Source organism: Rhinolophus sinicus, linkage group LG05, assembly GCF_036562045.2.
Source record: "Rhinolophus sinicus isolate RSC01 linkage group LG05, ASM3656204v1, whole genome shotgun sequence".
In the NCBI taxonomy this organism is placed as follows: domain Eukaryota; kingdom Metazoa; phylum Chordata; class Mammalia; order Chiroptera; family Rhinolophidae; genus Rhinolophus; species Rhinolophus sinicus.
The window spans coordinates 72,641,558-72,655,740 of NC_133755.1; positions in this window are offsets into that span (position 1 = coordinate 72,641,558).

The following is a 14,183-nucleotide window of genomic DNA, read 5'->3' on the forward strand; positions in this document are numbered from 1 at the left end:
TAATGACCTATAGCTGCAGTTTTAAACTTTTCCAGAGCCAATTGTCCCTTTTATGACAAATATTGTGTTATGCATACTTCACTATTCTGAGACTATTTATAACCATAAAATACAATATTAGTGGAATTCAAGTTGGATTGTCACTAAAATTTACACGGTAGGTTTATCCAGCACCAATTATACTTAAATTTAGAAAACAAAGTAGAACAGGAAGCACAGAGCCTCCACAAGACACAAAGCATTATGAAGGCCTCAGATGCTGAGACAAGACCTCTAATGTTCCAACACAATGTATATATTGAACTTGAGACATGAGCTGTGACATGAGTGCAAATCACATTCAGCACTCCCAGACCTGAAGTTTATCAGTTTAAATACCTTACTAGCTGTGTAGCACTTAGACAGGTAAGTCCACATATTCCATTATTTAATGAAGCAGACAGTAAATTACAGGTGAAAAAATAAGCAATCTTGACAACCAAGATTGTCAGTTTTAGGAACATTCTCACAACTATAATCAATTATTAGCAATCCAGCAAGATCCTCATTTATCTCCAGTGGATTTACTCCTTGAGTTGATATTGCAAAAATGTTGACTCAGGGTCAATTTTCCCTTAAGAATCCCTTAGGCTAGCTAGAGGAAGGATTACAGTCCAGCTCTTAAATCTTTTTATAAAAATTAACTGTATTTCAAAATATACAGACAACTGCACCAGAAAATGTAAAATAGGCAGGTCCTGCTTCTATAATACGTGTGTATATGCTGTGTATATTTGCAATTCTTCTACCACAAAAGGTACTACCTTTTGCAGGTGTAGTTTTTCCAAAATAGTGAACAACTATTAACCTCCCTTAATGTACATGATCAATATATTTCAAGTAAAAATGTCTGGTGGAACATTTAAATGTTGAAATCTTGCTACCTATTCTTCTCTTCTTGTTCACCATCACTAATGCCAATGGTACTACCACAATGATGGTGAAAATTTTAAATTTCCCCAGAAATTTTTAAACAGTGTGTGTGGAATCAGGAGGACATAGGGCAATAATACACCAGTTGAGGACCACTTGCTTAAAATTACTTATTTACAAGTTTTTAAAATGTTAAGTACTGTGTTTCCCCAAAAATAAGACTGGGTCTTATATTAATTTTTGCTCCAAAAGATGCATTGGGGCTTATATTCATGGGATGTCATCATGAAAAATCATGCTAGGGTTTATTTTCTGGTTAGGTCTTATTATCAGAGAAACATGGTATTGCCTCAATTAGTTTTGGGGGAAATGAAGATTAGTAACAACATTTTTGTGATGTAAAATCATATCATCAAATAAGCCTTTAAAGTTTAGAACATCAAATAATGCCAAAACACAGTATCAAGAGTAGTGTTCTGCCCATGTACTTTCTAGCCTGTTACTAAACCCCATTGTCAATCATTTTTAACTATTTAGCTACTTATTCTGGTAGCTGCATCCAAATTTATAAGTAGTAAGTATATTGTGGTCTTTCACGATTGTTAATTTTTAAGCATTTTTATTGAATTCAAATATGATAAAGATTTTATTTTTTGGATCCTCAGCATACCCTCTTTTTTCTCTACAATATAGTTAACTAACACTCTTAGTTATGTCAATAAAATTTTACATCACTTATCACTATGTAAGTATTGTTCACTATAGAACCTAGTCATACAGTTTTTCTTTGATTTAATAATTGTCCCTTTTTTATTTTCAAATCTCTATTTATCCACTTATTTCATCCTTGTTATTCTATCATGTCATCTAATATGTCATCTAAGCTTATTTAGGAGAATTTCTCTAGCCTTCTCTACTGTTGTAGACTTGACTGGTTGCTTTCAAGATCTGCAACAGTCCATTGACTACTCCCCATTACTGTACTCTTTAAACACAGTTCCCCATATTTTTTGGTCTGCTTTGTTTTTTAAAAAATATTATTATATTTTTGTTTAGCTGGAAAAATTCCCATGTTTTCCTGAGAAAGGGTACATGGGAGGTAAACTTGGAATCCTTGCATATAAAAAATATTTTTATAATCTGCTTTTTCAGTTGATTGATAGTTAAGCTAGGTATCAAATTATCGTGGAAAATCATTTTTTTTTCCAACATTTAAAAGCATTCTTCAACTTAGTGTTGTCTTTAAGGAGTATCCTTATTTTTTTCTGCTTTAGTTGCTAAAGATTTTAAAATCTTTCCTATACCTGGTGAGATGAAATATTATAATGATGAACATTGCTGTTTTTCCCCCATTATGTTCAGCAGTGAATGATTCTATTAAATTGATTATCTGACTAGCAACCACTCCTTCGTAATCAAGAGGGAGATTTCTATTTAATCAAAGGTTCTAACATTATATATTTTTCCTGATTTTAGCATTGACTGCATTTCCTAAGTGTCTATGTAAAGCAGTTTCTTTTTTATATACTTGGCCTGTTCAGTTTTTATTACATCTTTGATGCAGGAGTTATTTAGAAGTATGTTTCTAAATTTCTAAGCAATTATAATTTGCTGTTTTTTGCTTTGTTCAGGGGAGGGGAAGAGGTGTCTTATTTTATTTTTGTTTTCTTTTTACTTTTTACACAGATTTACTGTTGATTTCTGTTTTTATGGTGAGAAAATATAACGTATAAAATCTCAGCTTTTTGGAAATATTAAAGCAATATGTCTCAATATTTTTTAACATAATGGTATACATAGAAATGATAATATTTATAAGACACACTGGTTAAATGGATGAGATTGCCCAGAGGTGGGGGCACTGACTCCCTCAGCCATTGTTCAATTTTCTGGATAACTAAGAGGAGCTACATCTCAGCAGATCTGCAAGCCATTCATGGAGCATCACTTGGGAAGTTCTGCATTAAAGTTTCATTTATGGCCCAATGTTTGCCTAAGAAAGCAGTGACTATATCTCCTATATGAGGTCAGACAATTAAGTTCTTGAACTCATCCTAGAAAAAGTGCTACATTTCTTATTGCTGAATATCAGTACAGTCACCTTCGGAGTATTCCCCTTGGGAAGCTGTGCACCCACACCAACACCTACTCCATACTTCAGAGCAATTTTGGAACTCTTTTTCTGGAATGGCCATCAGAGCTGTCATTGTATTATCCTTGATATCCTGAATGTCATGAAAATGTCTTCCTTTCAATATTTCCTTTATTTTGAGGTAAAGAAAGAAGTCATTGGGGGCCAGATCAGGTGAGTAGGGAGGGTGTTCCAATACAGTCATTTGTTTACTGGCTAAAAACTCCCTCACAGACAGTGCCGTGTGATCTGGTGCATTATCGTGATACAAGAGCCATGAATTGTTGGTGAAAAGTTCAGGTCATCTAAGTTTCCATGCAACATTTTCAGCCCTTCCAAATAGCAAACTTGGTTCACTGTTTGTCCCGTTTGTACAAATTCATAATGACTAGTCCCTCTGATATCAAAAAAGGTTAGCAACATTGTTGCAACAAGTTTATGAACTTAATTGTCAGACCTCGTATCCTATTTATAGAATACATTTCATATGGATGTGATTGAGCAGTGTTGCTTCAATTTTTTTTAATATTCTTGATTTCTTTTTGCCCTCTTAATCTGTCAAATTCTTAGAGTTTTGACTACTTTTAATGTCGAACATCTTTTCATGTTATTTTTTAATTTGTCATTCTAAATTTTTCTTTTGTGAATTGTCTGTTTATATCCTTTGACCATTTCTATTCAATTTATTGTTTATTTTTATTTGTATGATCTATTTACAATTCTGAATACTAATCCTTTGACTGCTATGTCTTCATTCAGTATGTTCCTCTGAAACTTTGTGTGTGCTGTTTTTGTTATACAAATTTTTAAAAATTTGTAGTCAAATATAATAATGTTTACCCTTATGATTTGTGCTGTGTCTCATTGAGATATTTCTCCATGTTTTATCTTGCTAATTTTAAAGGAGTATTTTTTAATAATTAAAACTTAATCCATCTTTTGTTTATGTGAAATATGTAAAGTGGTGTGGAAAAGGTTCTACTTTTTTTTTCCAATTTGCAATACCACTTATTAAATGGTAAATCTATTTTCAAAGATTGTAATACTTCTTCTATTGTATATCAAGGTCACATATTCTTGGGTATGTTTCCTGATGCTCTACTTTGCTAAGTTAGTATAGTTATTCTGCATATCTATACTAGTTGGTCTAATAATGATAGTGTTATAATACATTTCAAAGAATAGTAGGGAAAATTCCCCTTTTGTCCTTCATTAGGATTTAAAATAAATTTGCTTTCATACTTAAATTTTAAGAACTATTGCTCAAGGTCTACTAATAATCCTTTTGTGATTTCTTTAAACTTACTTGAATTATGGATTAATTAAGGGAGAATTGATACTATTATAATATTGAATCTTCTCATTCATGAACAAGGTATATGTTGCTAATTATTTAGATCTTATTTTATGTTCTTTGATTTTTTTTTTCCATAAAGACACTGTGATTTGTTGTTGTTTTTAAGATGTTTTCTAGGTAGTTTACCTTGTAGTTTGTTGTTGCTATTGTGAATGTTATTTGTAATATTCTATTTTCTAATTGGTTTCATAGTAACACTGTTCATTTTATATTTTTATCCTTTATCCAACAACCTAGTTAAACTTTCAAATTTGTTTCAAATATTTGCTTATAGATTTTTATGTATATAATATTATCTACAGAAGTTATCAATTTTTTTCTTTCCCATCCTTGAAACATTTTATTTTTCTTTTGTCTTATTATACTGCACAATACCTCTCTTGGAACATTAAATTAAGAGGCAAAGAGGGAGCAGCCTTGATTTGCTCTGGCTTTAATAATAATAATAAAAAAAGCAATACAAACACAAAAAAACTGAAATTTTATCTTTAAGTATGATATTTACTGTAATTTTTTAATAAATATCCTTTATTTCCTTTGGTTGCTTGCAGGCTTCAATGTGTGTAATAGAATGTGTGTTGTTAAACCATCAATATACTTCTATGTTTCTGATTATCTGATGTGCCATTTCTGAGATAGGTTGAAGTCTCCTATTCTGATAATGAGTTTTTAAGTTTCTGCTTGTAATTTGATCTGGTTTTACTTGTTTAATTTGAAGCTATATTCCCACGATCATAACTAATTTGTAATTGTTTTATTTTCTGATGGATTTTTATTTTATTTACCTTTATCATAAATTTCATTTGGTTTAATAAACCAACTTTATTTTAAGTTTCTTTTGTCTGATACATATTTTTCTGACTGTTTTATTCCAACCTTTTGATGTTGTGTCTTTATGTAAACTGATTTGTTCATTTTTTAGTGTGATTGTGGTGCTGTTGTGTTTTTCATGTTTTATAATAACATGCGAAGTTAATTCTTAGTGTTCTGTAGTTACACCATGAGAGATCTAGATGAAGACCTAAAAATCTATGATTTGTATTAATTTGTCAAGATACATTTCTAAGACATGTTTTAACTGCAAAGTGTACTTTTGTGTTTAATTCTTGAAATTGTTTAGCCATTAACTGCACATATTACTTCTCAGTTTTGTCAGTTTAGAATATTTAGACATATGCTGGAGACTCTAAAAATGCCCCCATGCCTCTTAACATCTTAAATATATTTTTGTTTCTTTATCTCTCTGAGCAGTTAATAGTGTAAATTCATCAATATGATATTCCAGTTCACTAAGCCCCTCTTTGATTTAGAAGTTGAAACTTTGTTAAATTTATGTTTTTCTTGTAAATTGAACAGCACATTTTTATTTATCAGTAGTATAATTTATTCATATTGGACTACTTTATTTCATTATTTCTTATTTTTGTATTGTGACTATTATTTCTCTAACATCAGTATATCTTATGTATGTCATTATGTTATATAAGACCCGGTCTTATATTAATTTTTTCTCCAAAAGACTCATTAGAGCTAATGGTCTAGCTAGGTCTTATTTTGGCGGAAACATACTAAGAGTGAAAATTACTGGCTTTTCATAAATTTCTCAATTATTACTGGCTTTTCATTAAATTTCTCAATTCTACTTTGGTGAAACGGTTTGTTCCACTCTGCCTTTTTTTTTTTAATTGCAATTTTATTTTTAATAATTTTCTCTTAATTTTGCTTAGTAATGTCCTTAATGTTAAGATAATAAAAATGTTTTTATATTCGATTCTACAATTGGTTTTATAATTATCTCTTTAATTCATCCAGATATGAAAGCATTAGTAAGTGTTGACCTATAAAACATTGTTCTAAATGTAAATTGATTAAATTCTCTAATCAAAAGGCATAGATCAGCTGGATGTATTTTTTAAAAAGACCTAATCATATGCTGCCTACAAGAGGCTCAGATCAGCTTAACAACACACATAGAATAAAAGTAAAAGGATGTTAAAAGATATTCCATGTAAGTGGAAACCAATGAGATCCCAAGTAGCTATACTTATGTCAGACAAAATACACTGTAAGCCACAATGACAACAAGAGACAAAAAATCATTATATGATAAAGGGGGGTAATTCATCAAGAAGATATAACAATGGTGAATATGTATATGCACCCAGCATTGGAGTGCCTGTATACATAAAGCAAATATTAACAGATCTGAGGGGAGAAATAGAAAACAACACAATAATATGAAACTTTAATACCCCACTTTTAAGAATGAATAGATGATCCATACACAAAACCAACAAGTTTTGGACTCGAACCATACTTTAGGTCAAATAGACTGATGGAATAGAACTGAGAGCACAGAAATAAATTCCCACATATACACTCAATGGATATTTGACAAGAGAGCCAAGAGAACTCATTGGGAAAGGATAATCTCTTTAATAAATGTTGTTGGGAAAACTGAATAATCACATGCAGAAGAATGAAATTGGACCCCAATCTGACAGAACTCACAAAAAGTAACTTGAAATGGATTAAAAAGCTTAAACATAAGACCCGAAATTGTAAAAATTCTGGAAGAAAATATAGAAAAAAGCTCCTAGACATTGGCCTTGGCAGCAGTTTTTTTGAATATAATACCAAAGCACAAGAAACAAAATCAAATATTTATAAGTGGGACTACATCAAACTAAAAACTGCACAGCAAAGCAAACAATCAGCAAAATGAAAAGGAAACCTATAGGGTAGGAGAAAATATTTCCAAATCATATATCTGATAAGAGGTTAATACCCAAAATAAATAAAGAACTCATGCAACCCAACAGCAGAAACAATTTTCCAAAGACACACAAACTGCAAACAGGTACATGAAAAGGTGCTGGATAGACATCATTAATCATCAGGGAAATGCAAATCTAAACCACAATGAGATATCACCTCACACCTGTTAGAATGGCTGTCATCGTAAAGACAAGAGCTACCAAGTGATGGTGAGGATGTGGAGAAAAGGGAACCCTTGTATACTCTTGGTGGGATTATAAATTAGTACAGCCACTGTGGAAAACATTATGGAATTTTCTCAAAACACTAAAAATAGAACTACCACGTGATCCAGGAATCCCACTTCTTGGTATATCTAAAAGAATTGAAATTAATATCTCAAAGAAATATTTGAACACCCAAGTTCACTGCAGCATTATTCACAATAGCCAAGGCATGGAAACAACCTAAGTGCTTATCAACAGATGAATGGATAAAGAAGACACACACACACACACACACACAAAGGAATGCTATTTAACCATCAAAAAGAAGGAAACTGTTGTTTGCTACAACATAAATAGACCTAGAGGGAAATATACTAAGTAAAATAAGTCAGACAAAGACAAATACTGTATATAAGTAATCTCAATTACATGTGGGATCTAAAAAAGTTGAACACAGAAACATAGTAAAATAGTGATTACCAGGGACTGGACGTAGGGGAAATGGGGAGATGTTGGTCAAAGAGTATAACTTCCCAGTTGTAAAATGCATACATTCTGGGGCTCTAATGTACAGCACGGCGATTTTAGTTAACAATACATATTACATATTTAAAGGTTGCTAAGAGTGTAGATCCTAAATGTTCTCAACACAAAAGGAAATTATAATTATGTGATATGATGGAAGTGTTAGCTAATGCTATGGTGCTAATTGCTTTGTAATATATAAGTATCAAATCAATACATTATACACAGTAATCTTACACATAATGTCAATTATATCTCAATAAAGCTGGAAATTTTTCATCCATATTTCTTGTGTGTGTTTGGTGTGAAATAATGATCTAATTTAATTTAGTTTTCCAGATAAATTTTAATGTCAGCTCTCTAGGTTCCATAAAAAGATTCTATTAGTATTAGGGTGAGTATTGCATTACACTTAAAAATTATTTTAGGGAGAACTGCCATTCTTATACCGTTTTTCCAACTTGCTCCACCTGTCCCCACACTTCCCCACCCAAGCCACAGTCTTGCATCAGTAAATGACAACTTTATCTTCTATTTGCTGACTATATACACCATCAGATTCATCCCTGACTCATTTTCTTTTCTTTTTTTTTTTTGTAACCTGACCACCTTTCCTCAAGTTTGGTCACATTCTGAATTGTTGCAATGGCTTGCTAACTAGGTTCACTGCTTCCACCATCCATTCCCTTTGTTGAGCCTTTTCTCAGTGTAATAGCCAGAGTAGTTTTCTTAAAATGCAAATTAGATCATGCCACTCCTCTACTCATAATCTATCAGTATCTTCCACCCATCTCAAAGTGACAGCCAAGTTCTTGGAGCAGCCTACCGCCTTTACACCAACCTAGTCCTTGTCACCTCACTTTCCACATCACTAATGCTCACTCCTCTTTAGCTCACAAGTGACAAGGCATGCTTCCTTTCCCCCCAGGCCTCCTGTGCTTTGTTCCCTGAGCCTGTACACTCTTCTTTTAAATAGCTACTGTTTTTGTTACAATGTAACTTCTCTGATGAAGACTTTGATGACCATTGAATTTAATAGCAACCCTTCACTCTCCACAATCAGCACTCCCAATCTTTTTTAACTGTCTTGCTTTTCCTCCATAATAATTATCACCATATGATATACTATTTTATAAAATTTTTTCTGTAATTTCTGTTACTCTCCTATTGCAAGAATTATTTTTCCTGCATTATCTTTATTATACAGGAAAACATCTTGCATATATTATGAGCTAAATAAATATTTGTAGAATAAACAAACTGTCTCTAAATCAATAACCTTAATTTTGGTCTTTCAAGAAAGTTTTTATACAGATTTTCTTGCTTCTATGTGAAATGCATGTGTTTTTTAATCATATTTTATATTGATTACTAAAAACTTTTGGTTTTTGTATATTGATTTTTGAACAACCATCTTGGTGAAAAATTTTATTATTTCCCTTACCAACTTCTACGCAGACCATATATTGTCTGCAAATGATGCCATTTTTCCCCCAGCATTATTATTTTCTATATATTTTTCTTTCCTGTTGTACCTTCCATTAGAATGGTGACAGTGGGCAGCTATTCCTATTCCAGGCTCTAGTGGGAAGGACTCTTGTGTTTCATCATTAAATATGATTCCTGCAGTTTTCTGATAGTCTTTGTGAGGTTAAGGGAATTCCCTTTTTTAAAGTTCACTAAGAATTTTTATCAGAAATGGTAGAATTTGATCACTGTTTTTTGTTGTCAATTGAGAATATATGTTTTCTAATGCTTTAATATGTAATGAACCATGAATGTATCTGGAGAAAGAGAGATAGATGATAGAGATGACATATAGAGATAGAGATGACAGAGATAGAGATAGAGATAGAGATAGAGATAGAGATAGAGATAGAGATGATAGAGATAGAGATAGAGATAGAGACAGACAGAGACAGAGACAGAGACAGACATAGACATAGAGATAGACATAGAGATAGACATAGAGATAGACATAGATAGAAATGAGAGACGGAGAGAGATGAGATTAGGGCATATAGATTATGAAGCATTATAATAAAATGAATATTGAAAACCTGTATCTTAAGAATCATTCCATCTAATTTTGTACTCTATTATTTCTCTGACTCCCCACTGTCCTGAATGCTGTAATTCTCACTCTTTTCCTTGCTCCATAATAGTCTTTTTTTCATAAATAAGTATATCTGTACCAAAAAAATGCATATATGTATATTGTATATATAATAATGTATTTGTATATGTACATATGCAGACACACATACATACAAATAGACCCTAAAGGAAAATTTTAGATTTCTTAATCTATTTTTTTATGTCCCACTTCAATAGAGATGAAGCTCTTTCAGGATCACAAGGGTAGAATAATACATAAGAACAAGAGACAACTGTACTGCGTGCAGTAGTAAGGTGTGACTACATAGTGTTAATTATTTCTTTTAAATCCTTTCAGAGAAAGCCAGTGCTCTTCAAGAGAAGAAGTTAGTATTATTCAGAGATGGGTAGTTCAAAACAAAGCCTTAGCCAGTTTTCTTTCTTCCCTTCCTCTTTGATCTGTGAATTGGCTCTGACCTTGCTTGAATCAAGAGACAAAACTTTGGCTCCCTGCCAATTCTTTTATCTATGTATGCTGGGCAAAGGTCTTAAAAATGAACATTGGGGTATTTTATAGACACTATATGAGCTCTGCGTGTGTGAGCTTAGGGATAATGTTGTTCTACAATCTTTAAAACTCACCACAGATGGTCCTTTCAGAGGCAGACCAATCTAAAGTGAAAAAAAAATAAAACTCAATATACTTAAAAGAATTAGATATAAATTCAGAGAATCCTTAATTTAACTGTAAGTTCTCTGGAAGACAAAGCCTTACAGAACATTACATAATCAAAATGGTTTGATCCTTAAAAAAGAATTTAATTGAAGAACAGAGTTTTAGGTAACTTGATATGTTTCATTGTTTGTCTGCTCTCCTGTGGCAAAAGGAACAAATTCCAAGATTTGACTGGCAGGAACTAAAAAACATTTTTGGGTTATTTTTCTTTAAATTATGATGGTGGTTTCCCATCTCTGTAAACTTACAAAAAGTCATTGAATGGTACAATGCATTTTATAGTTATATTACATCTCAATAAAGCTCTTAGAAAAAAAAAAAGTAGTTGTTTGTATATCCCAACATACCAAGTCTGAAATTAAGTTCCCGAACTTGTTGCTACCTTTTTTGATATCAGAGGGATTATTCATTATGAATTTGTACCAACTGGACAAATAGTTAACTGAGTTTACTATTTGGAAGTGCTGAAAAAGCTGCTTTAAAAAGTTAGACAGCCTGAACTTTTTGCCAACAATTCATGGCTCTTGCATCACGACAATGCACCAGCTCACACAGCACTGTCTGTGAGGGAGTTTTTAGCCAGTAAACAAATAACTGTATTGGAACACCCTCCTTAGTCACCTGATCTGGCCCCCAATTACTTATTTCTTTACTCAAAGATACAGGGACTAGTGAAAGGAAGACATTTTTATGACATTCAGAAGACCAACGGTAATCCGACAACAGCTCTGATGGCCATTCAAGACAAAGAATTCCAAAATTGCTTTGAAGGGTGGACTAGGCTCTGGCGTCAATGTATAGCTTCCCAAGGGGAGCATTTTGAAGGTGACTGTAGTGATATTCAGCAATGAGGTGTGTAGCATTTTTTCTAGGATGAGTTTGCAAACTTAATTGTCAGACCTTTGTATAATGCTGGAATTAGACATCTGGTAAAGTTTTCAACTGCTCATTAAAAACTGAAATGTAGGAAAGGAAAACCTAAAAATGTTTTACTGGAATGGTGTATTTGAAAGTCTAAGTTCACAAAAAATCAGGTTTGACTAGCACTTATCCAGCAGAGTGGGGCTGCTGAGTGTCATTTGGGGAATTATTGTCCAACTACTGTACAGGACTAGCTAGCTATGGCTGTCAGTTCTTGCCAGTTTAACAGAATTCCTTACTTCTTCCAAGTTCTACTTAGTAGGAATTTACAAGGTCTAAAATGGAATATAAGCCTAAAGATGGAAAATTACTAAACTGCAGGTAAAAAAAAACTACTTGACAATGCAGCTTAAAGTATGTAAAAATTAGTTTAAGTGTTTCCAATATATATAGATTTGTGTATATTTTTACAAAAATCATCCAAACAATAAATTGAGTGCAGCCTGAAAGGACAGTTAGCGCTTTTGTGCCACTTTACCATGTCATCCCTGAGCCAACAGAAAGGATCAAAGCCACAGGAAGCAAAGGTGGATTAGGTCATGGTGAGGATTTGGAAAGAAAATTGTAAGGACAACGTAGGACAAAAGAATCTCTGATGACTCTGATTGGTCTCAACACATAAAGATGCATGTTTCCACCTTCAACTCACTTTGAAAACAAAACAACTGAAAATACCCAGATTCTAGGTTTATCACTTTGTGCCATGCTCAGCGCTAGCAGAAGACCAAAGAACTTAACAGCTGGAAGAAGCTTTCAGGCTTGAAAGGCCTCCTAAGTAAACCGCCCCTTGTTGGTTGGCCTCTACTCCTTGCTGACAAATGATGACTCAGGTTATCAGTTCATTTTACCCCCAGCATTCATTCTGATTTGGGAAAACAGCCCCTTTCAGCACATAGAATGACAGTCCCTAAGCTGAGCTGTGCACAGTGCACAACCTATACAACTGCATGCAGGGCCCTCAGCCCTCTCTGCCTTGCATGACACAATCAGGGTGAACCACACTTTAGGAGAAAATCAGATGCTTCCACTTAGAATTGGAATCTTAAACTGAGCTAAATAACACACTCAGTCTAAAGGTGGAATCCTGAACTCCAATATTATATATATACTGGAGGTGCCAAAAGATTGTGTACAGATGACTTGTATTCCTCTTTTGTTATTGGTATATACTGAGTATTACAATTTTAATACAGTTATGTCCTTTCTTAAAATGTGTATACATTTGTTTTGGCATCGTGTGTGCGCGCGTGCGTGCATGTGCTCTCATGCACACACGTGTATTTATTTATTTAAAATGTTTTTATCTTAAAATTAGTTTTTAAATAAATATATTTTATAGTTTTCAATTATTCAGAGACTGTTTCAGTTGATGGCAACCTAAGAACCATGGCTGACAGGATACCTATGCTATGAGGAGAACTCACCATTTGCCTATCAAACATATATATATAAAATTACAGAGGCCAAACATAACTTGTATTCATCTTTTGTTATTGGTATATATTGAGTATTAAAATTTTAATACAGTTTTTTCCTTTCTTAAAATGTGTATGCTTTTTTTTTTGGGGGGGGGCTCCGTGTGTGTGTGTGTGTGTGTGTGTGTGTGTGTGTGTGTGTGTATGTACCAAGTGGCCCACAGTATTGCGATAAAAGCTGAAGAATTAGGTCTCAAATCAGAAGCCAGGGCAGCTCCAGGGACATAGGTAGACAAAACTAATGAACTACTTTTTCAGGGGTATTTGAGACATTCTGGCTAGAACATACAGCTCCATCTCACTGAGCTGACCATTGCCTTCCCAAACGCTTCTCAAAGCTTCTACCCCATTGTCCTAACTCTACTTCCTGAGACTGCCAATCAAATTTAATCCTTTTTCTAAATAATAGATCTATAATTTTTTAAAGATTGTGTCTATCTTCACTCTGCCCAAATTTGGCTAACCACTCGCCTTCCCCTCCCCCATTTATGCAGCTGTTCTTTTTTTTTTTGACATGTCAGATTTTATGCAGATATTCCTATCAGTCTCTTAACTTTACATGAAGAAAGTATGCAATCTGTGTCCAACAATTATCCCACAAGGTATATTCTTGGTGATGATTGGAACCTAGTAAACAAATGTGGATGTTTAATATGTGCCCAACATCCCACCTGAAAATGCAGCACAAAGTTAACAACTAGGTATTGACAAATATGTGGGGTTTTGTTTGTTTTGTTTTGAATGTCATTAGGACTCCAGAGAACTACTTCTTGCAGAATAGACAATTTATGAGTAGGCCTTATCCTTAATCTGAGGGGTTTAGTTCTGCATTAATTCATTTAACTGGAGTTTCGTGTTCAGGAATTTCCTTAAAAGGAAGAATGCTCTGTTGAGAAATTTGTCCCTTCTTTGTATTCACTGAGATTCTGGCTGACTGCCTCCTTTCAGAGCGACATTAAGGGCCATCACTTTTTACACCTCCTTGACAGTTCAGATCAGGAAATATATCCAGCTCACTGCTACTGCGTCTCACACCCACCCAACC